Below are 7,623 nucleotides of genomic sequence, written 5' to 3'. Positions count from 1 at the left end.
ACCAATCACTCCCTCCACCACCAGCACACCGTGGCTGCAGTGTGTACCATCTACAAGATGCACTGCAGCAACTCGCAAAGGCTTCTTCGGAAGCACCTCCCAAACCCGCATCCTCTATCACCTAGAAGAACAAGGACAGCAGATGCTTTGGAACACCATCATCTACAAGTTCCTCTCCAAGTTACAAACCATCCTGACTTGGAAATATATCGCCGTTCCTTCATCGTCGCTGGGTCAAAATCCTGGAACTCCGTCCCTAACAGCACTGTGGGAGTACCTTCATCACATGGACTGCAGCGGTTCAAGACGGCGGCTCATCACCACCTTCTCAAGAGCAATTAGGGATGGGCAATAAATGCTGGCCTTGCCAGCAACGCTCACATCCCAGGAATGAATAAAATAAAAAGATGGACTAACCTTATCAACAATAGGATAAGGTCCTGCAAATTTTTCAGCAAATGGTCCCAACTGTTGGTATGTTTTTACCATTACTGTCTGTCCCATATCCCATTCTGTCACCTTAGCCATTATACCAAATACATTTAATTGGCCATTTTAGACTGACCAATATTAGTGACAGCAAAGACCATTATTTGTTGTAACTGGTCATGTAACTGGTGATCATACTATCCCTGGGTCAGGGCCTGATATTGTGGATCGGGCATATTCTGGTACATTACATGTTCAGATGTTCTCACAACGCTCCCAGTCATTAATTCATGAGGTGAGATCTTAGTGGTACATGTGTTACTGCAGGTCATTAATGCCAAGGGCAGCAATTGATCTAATTTCCGACGGGATTGTCCAGTTGGTTGCTGAGGATTGTATTTAGCATTCTGTTCATCCCCTGAACTGTACCGATGACATAGGATTGTGTGAAATATGGAATCGCCTTTTGATTCTGAGCAGCTGCATTGTGGCTTGCATAATCTTTCCAGTGAAGTGACTCTCCTGATATGAGTTGATGGATCTTGGAAGACCCCATCTGGGGAATACATGCTTCACTGGTGTCTTTTTGGTGGCCTGAGCCATTGCACTAAAGGTCAGGAGAACTTCTTCCTACTTGGTGAAGGTGTCCACTATTACCAATACATCTTTATTTCCACCTTCACCAAGTAGGAAGAAGTTCTCCTAGATTGGGAAACTACATTAAAAGATATGACGATAGACAAGCAATGGCTGGCATTTAAAGAATTTTTTAAAAATTGGGAGTGAATATGAGCAAAGACGAGAGTGGCAGTGATGAAAAGATGTGACGTTATTCAGCGAACTATGACAGTTGTTACCCAAAGAAGGCTTAAAAGTTAATCCAAAAAAGGCAGAGATTGCACAAGATAAGGTAACCTTTTTGGGAGCAAATATTAGCAAAGGAGTGAGGGGCATTGATGAAATGAAGATAAAAACCATGCATTCCTTAAAGGCACAAAAACCCCACAGAAAAAGTGGTCCAATCGTGGCTTACAAGAGAAGTTAAAGATAGTATTAGATCAAAGGAAGAGGCTTATAATGATGGCAAAAAGAGCAGTAAGCCTGATGATTGGGATAATTTTAAAATTCAGCAAAGGAGGCCCAAGAAATTGATAAAGAAAGGAAAATAGAATATGAAAGTAAACTAGCAAGAGATATAAAAACAGACTGTAAAAGCTTCTATAGGTATGTTAAAAGGAAAAGATTAGCAAAAGTAAATGTGGGTCCCCTTCAGGCTGAGACAGGATAAATTATAATGGGAATAAGGAAATGGCAGAGAAATTAAACAAATATTTTGTGTCTGTCTTCACAGAAGAAGACGCAAAAAACATCCCAGAAGTAGTGGAGAACCAAGCGTCTAGTGAGAAAAAAGAACTAAAAGAAATTAGTATTAGTAAAAAAATAGTACCGGAGGAATTAATGGGACTGAAAGGTGATAAATCCGTTGGGCCTGATGGCCTACATCCTAGGGTTTTGAAAGAGGTGGCTATAGAGATAATGGATGCATTGGTTGTCATCTTCCAAAATTCGATAGATTCTAGAACAGTTCCTGCAGATTGGAGGTAGAAAATGTAACCCTGCTATTAAGAAAGGAGGGAGAGAGAAAATGGGAACGACAGACCAGTTAGCCAGACATTAGCAGCAGAGAAAATGCTAGAATCTATTGTTAAGGATGCGGTAACAGGGCACTTAGAAAATAATGATCGGTTTGGGCAGACTCAACATGGATTTATGAAAGGGAAATCATGTTTGATGAATCTGTTAAAAGTTTTTTGATGTTGAAACTAGCAGATTAGTTAAGGGGGAACCAGTGGATGTGGTCTATTTGGATTTTCAGAAGGCATTCGATAAGGTTCCACACAAGAGGTTATTAAACAAATTTAGGGCTCATGGGATTGGGGGTAATATACTAGCATGGATTGAGGATTGGTTAACAGAGAAAAAACCGAGAGTAGGAATAAACGGGTCATTTATGGGTTGGCAGGCTGTAACTAGTGGGATAGCTCAAGGATCAGTGCTTGGGCCTCAGCAATTCACAATCTATAGCAATGATTTGGATGAGGAGACCAAATGTAATATATCCAAGTTTGCTGATGGGAATGTAAGTTGTGAGCAGGATGCAGAGAGGCTCCAAGGGGATATAGACAGGTTAAGTGAGTGGGCAAGAACATGGCAAATGGAATATGATGTGGAGAAATGTGAAGTTATCCACTTTGGAAAGAAAAATGGGAAAACAGAGTATTTTTTAAATGGTGAGGGATTGGGAAATGTTGGTGTTCAGAGGGATCTGGGTGCCCTTGGACACGAATCACTGAAAATTAACAGGCAGGTACAGCAAGCAGGAAAGAAAGCAAATGGTATGTTGGCCTTTATTACAAGAGGAGTTGTGTATGAATAAAGACATCTTAATGCAATTATATAGGTCCCTGGTGATACTGCATCTGGAGTATTGTTACAGTTTTGGTCTCCTTCCCTACGGAAGGATCATCATAGGCGGTCCCTTGAACGAGGATGACTTGCTTCCACATGAGTTCACAGATGTTTCAGTGAAGGACCCGACATTCCAGTCCTGAACTCCAATTGAAGGGGTGGAAGATGCTTGCGCGTGGATTTTTTTTAAATGTGTGGTGACCATTGCACACCAGCCACCACACGGGCTTGACAGAGCTAAGTCTTGGTCCAGCGGCAAGGGTTGAACCAGAACGACTGGAGATTTGCTCTGCTGCACGGACTCAGTGCGCAAACATATCGCAGTGTGGGCTGGCCCATGCTGCCTCTGGGGCCAGTACCCTCATTCGCCGCACCTTCGCCCACGATATTCTAGGGCCCGGCACTCCAGCTGTATTTATAGCCCCGACCTGCAGTGGTGTTCTCACACCAAGGTTCCAACGTAACACCCTGCTTCAAATTGTGCAGCAGAGAGCACAGTACAAATTATAAATATACTTGCCATAGAGGAAGTGCAATGAACGTTCTCCAGACTGATTCCTGGGATGGGGGGATTGTCCTATGAGGAGGGATTGAGTAGACTAGGACTATATTCCCTCGAGTCAGAAGAATGAGAGGTGATCTCATTGAAACATACGAAATCCTTACAAGGCTTGACAGGGAAAATGCAGGGAGGAATCTGCTGAGGAGTCTAGAACCAGGGGTCACAGTCTCAGAATAAGGGGTCGGCCATTTAGGACGGAGATGAGGAGAAATTTCTTCATTCAGAGGGTGGTGAATTCTCCACCCCAGAAGGCTTGACATGTCTGAACACAAAAGTGTCTCGGGGGCTCACAATGTCACATTATGTGGTGGTACAGATCTGCAGCCTCTTAGAAGAAGACCTGCTGCCTGCTGGACCTGGTGGCCAAGCATTACCAGTGACTGTCAAAGTCACCACTATCCTCAACCTTTTTGCCTCTGGATCCTTCCAGGGCTCTGCCGTCGACATATCCAGGATTCCCAGCCGGCCGCCCACAAATGCATTAAGACAAGTTACTGATGGATTGTTTGCCAGGGCCTGAAATGAATTCAACGTTAACACCGATGATGCCAGCCAGAACAAACAGGCGCTTGGGGCTTTGTGGCTCTGGCTAGCTTCCCACAGGTGCAGGGCGCCATCGACTGCACACACATGGCAATGCAGGCACCCCCAGTATTCATCAACCACAAGGGCATCCACTCCATCAATGTGCAGCTGCTTTGCAACCACAAAAAGATGTTTATGCAGGTGTGCACAAGCTTCCTGGGCAGCTGCCATGATGCTTTCATCCTGCGGCAGTTCAAGCTCCCTGATCTCTTCGGATCTGGAAGCAGACTTCAGGGGGTCGCTTCCCTGCTATTCCTCTCTTTGCTGGTTATATTGTTATATTTATGGCATACTTCCTCTAGGTCATCATGTATGTTGGAGGAACGGTCCGCTTTAAAAAACAAGCCAAGGCCAGCTGGTCACTTGCCCTGAGTGAACCAAAAGGCAAAGATGAAAATGAAGGGCAAGAGCTAAACCAGAAGTTGATAACATGAAAATGGAGTTAGAAACATAGAAACATAGAAACATAGAAAATAGGTGCAGAAGTAGGCCATTCGGCCCTTCTAGCCTGCACCGCCATTCAATGAGTTCATGGCTGAACATGCAACTTCAGTACCTCATTCCTGCTTTCTCGCCATACCCCTTGATCCCCTTAGTAGTAAGGACTACATCGAACTCGTTTTTGAATATATTTAGTGAATTGGCCTCAACAACTTTCTGTGGTAGAGAATTCCACAGGTTCACCACTCTCTGGGTGAAGACGTTCCCCCTCATCTCGGTCCTAAATGGCTTACCCCTTATCCTTAGACTGTGACCCCTGGTTCTGGACTTCCCCAACATGGGGAACATTCTTCCTGCATCTAACCTGTCAAAACCGATCAGAATTTTTAAACGTTTCGATGAGGTCCCCTCTCATTCTTCTGAACTCCAGTGAATACAAGCCCAGTTGATCCAGTCTTTCTTGATAGGTCAGTCCCGCCATCCCGGGAATCAGTCTGGTGAACCTTCGCTGCACTCCCTCAATAGCAAGAATGTCCTTCCTCAGGTTAGGAGACCAAAACTGTACACAATACTTCAGGTGTGGCCTCACCAATGTCCTGTACAACTGTAGCAACACCTCCTTGCCCCTGTACTCAAATCCCCTCGCTATGAAGGCCAACATGCCATTTGCTTTCTTAACCGCCTGCTGTACCTGCATGCCAACCTTCAATGACTGATGTACCATGACACCCAGGTCTCGTTGCACCTCCCCTTTTCCTAATCTGTCACCATTCAGATAATAGTCTGTCTCTCTGTTTTTACCACCAAAGTGGATAACCTCACATTTATCCACATTATACTTCATCTGCCATGCATTTGCCCACTCACCTAACCTATCCAAGTCGCTCTGCAGCCTCATAGCATCCTCCTCACAGCTCACACTGCCACCTAACTTAGTGTCATCCGCAAATTTGGAGATACTACATTTAATCCCCTCATCTAAATCATTAATGTACAGTGTAAACAGTTGGGGCCCCAGCACAGAACCTTGCGGTACCCCACTAGTCACCGCCTGCCATTCTGAAAAGTACCCATTTACTCCTACTCTTTGCTTCCTGTCTGACAACCAGTTCTCAATCCATGTCAGCACACTACCCCCAATCCCATGTGCTTTAACTTTGCACATTAATCTCTTGTGTGGGACTTGTCGAAAGCCTTCTGAAAGTCCAAATATACCACATCAACTGGTGCATATTAAAGTCACCCATTATAACTGCTGCACCCTTATTGCATGCACTCCTAATTTACTGTTTGATGCCCTCCCCAACATTACTACCACTGTTTGGAGGTCTGCACACAACTCCCACAAATGTTTTTTGCCCTTTGGTGTTCTGTAGTTCTACCCATATAGATTCCACATCATTCAAGCTAATGTCCTTTCTAACTATTGCATTAATCTCTTCTTTAACCAGCAATGCTACCCCACCTCCTTTTCCTTTTATTCTATCCTTCCTGAATGTTGAATACCCCTGGATGTTGAGTTCCCAGCCCTGATCATCCTGGAGCCACGTCTCCGTAATCCCAATCACATCATATTTGTTAACATCTATTTGCACAGTTAATTCATCCACCTTATTACGGATACTCCTTGCATTAAGACACAAAGCCTTCAGGCTTGTTTTTTTAACACCCTTTTTCCTTTTTGAATTTTGCTGTACAGTGGCCCTTTTTGGGTTTTTTCTTGTGTTTCTCTACCCTCCACTTTTCCTCATCTCCTTTCTGTCTTTTGCTTTTGTCTCCTTTTTGTTTCCCTCTGTCTCCCTGCATTGATTCCCATCCCCCTGCCATATTAGTTTAACTCCTCCCCAACAGCACTAGCAAACACTCCCCCGAGGACATTGGTTCCGGTCCTGCCCAGGTACAGACCGTCCGCTTTGTACTGGTCCCACCTCCCCCAGAACCGGTTCCAATGCCCCAGGAATTTGAATCCCTCCCTGCTGCACCACTGCTCAAGCCATGTATTCATCTGCACTATCCTGCGATTCCTACTCTGACTAGCACGTGGCACTGGTAGCAATCCCGAGATTACTACTTTTGAGGTCCTATTTTCTAATTTAGCTCCTAGCTCCTTAAATTCGTTTCGTACGACCTCATCCCTTTTTTTTACCTATGTCGTTGGTACACGACAACTGGCTGTTCTCGCTCCTTTTTTAGAATGTCCTGCACCCGCTCAGAGACATCCTTGACCCTTGCACCAGGGAGGCAACATACCATCCTGGAGTCTCGGTTGCGGCTGCAGAAACGCCTATCTATTCCCCTTACAATTGAATCCCCCATCACTATCGCTCTCCCACTCTTTTTCCTCCCCTCCTGTTCAACAGAGCCAGCCATGGTGCCATGAACTTGCCTGCTGCTGCCCTCCCCTGATGAGTCATCCCCCTCAACAGTACTCAAAGCAGTGCATCTGTTTTGCAGGGGGATGACCACAGGGGACCCCTGCACTACCATCCTTGCACTGCTCTTCCTGCTGGTCTTCCATTCCCTATCTGGCTGTGGACCCTTCACCTGCGGTAAGACCAACTCGCTACACATGCTACTCACGTCATTCTCAGCAGCGTGGATGCTCCAGAGTGGATCCACCCTTAGCTCCAACTCCGCAACGCGGTCCGTCAGGAGCTGGAGGCAGATACACTTCCCGCACACGTAGTCGTCAGTAACACTGGAGTCGTCCCTGAGTTCCCACATGGTACAGGAGGAGCATAACACGCAACCGAGCTGTCCTGTCATGACTTAACCCTTGGATAGGCAACAACAATGCTAAAGTTTACTCACTGTTATAGAAGAGAAGAAAGAAAAACTACTCACCAATCACCAGCCAATCACTTACCCCCTTGGCTGTGACGTCACCTTTCTGTTTCTTTCTACTTCTTTTTTGCCTTCTCCCTGTAGCTGCACAAGTATGCCTCTCGCTGCCGCTGGGCCTTTTATAGGCCTCCGACCCCGGACTTACGCCTCACCAACTGCCGCTGCCTCTCGCTGACGCTGGTCCTTTTATAGGCCTCTGACCCCGGACTCGCGCCTCACCAACTGCCGCTGCCTCTCGCTGCCGTTGGGCCTTTTATAGGCCTCCGACCCCGAACTCGCGCCTCACCAACTGC

The sequence above is a fragment of the Pristiophorus japonicus genome, chromosome 15 (assembly GCF_044704955.1).
Source record: "Pristiophorus japonicus isolate sPriJap1 chromosome 15, sPriJap1.hap1, whole genome shotgun sequence".
Taxonomy (NCBI): Eukaryota; Metazoa; Chordata; class Chondrichthyes; family Pristiophoridae; genus Pristiophorus; species Pristiophorus japonicus.
This window is presented reverse-complemented; position numbering follows the sequence as displayed.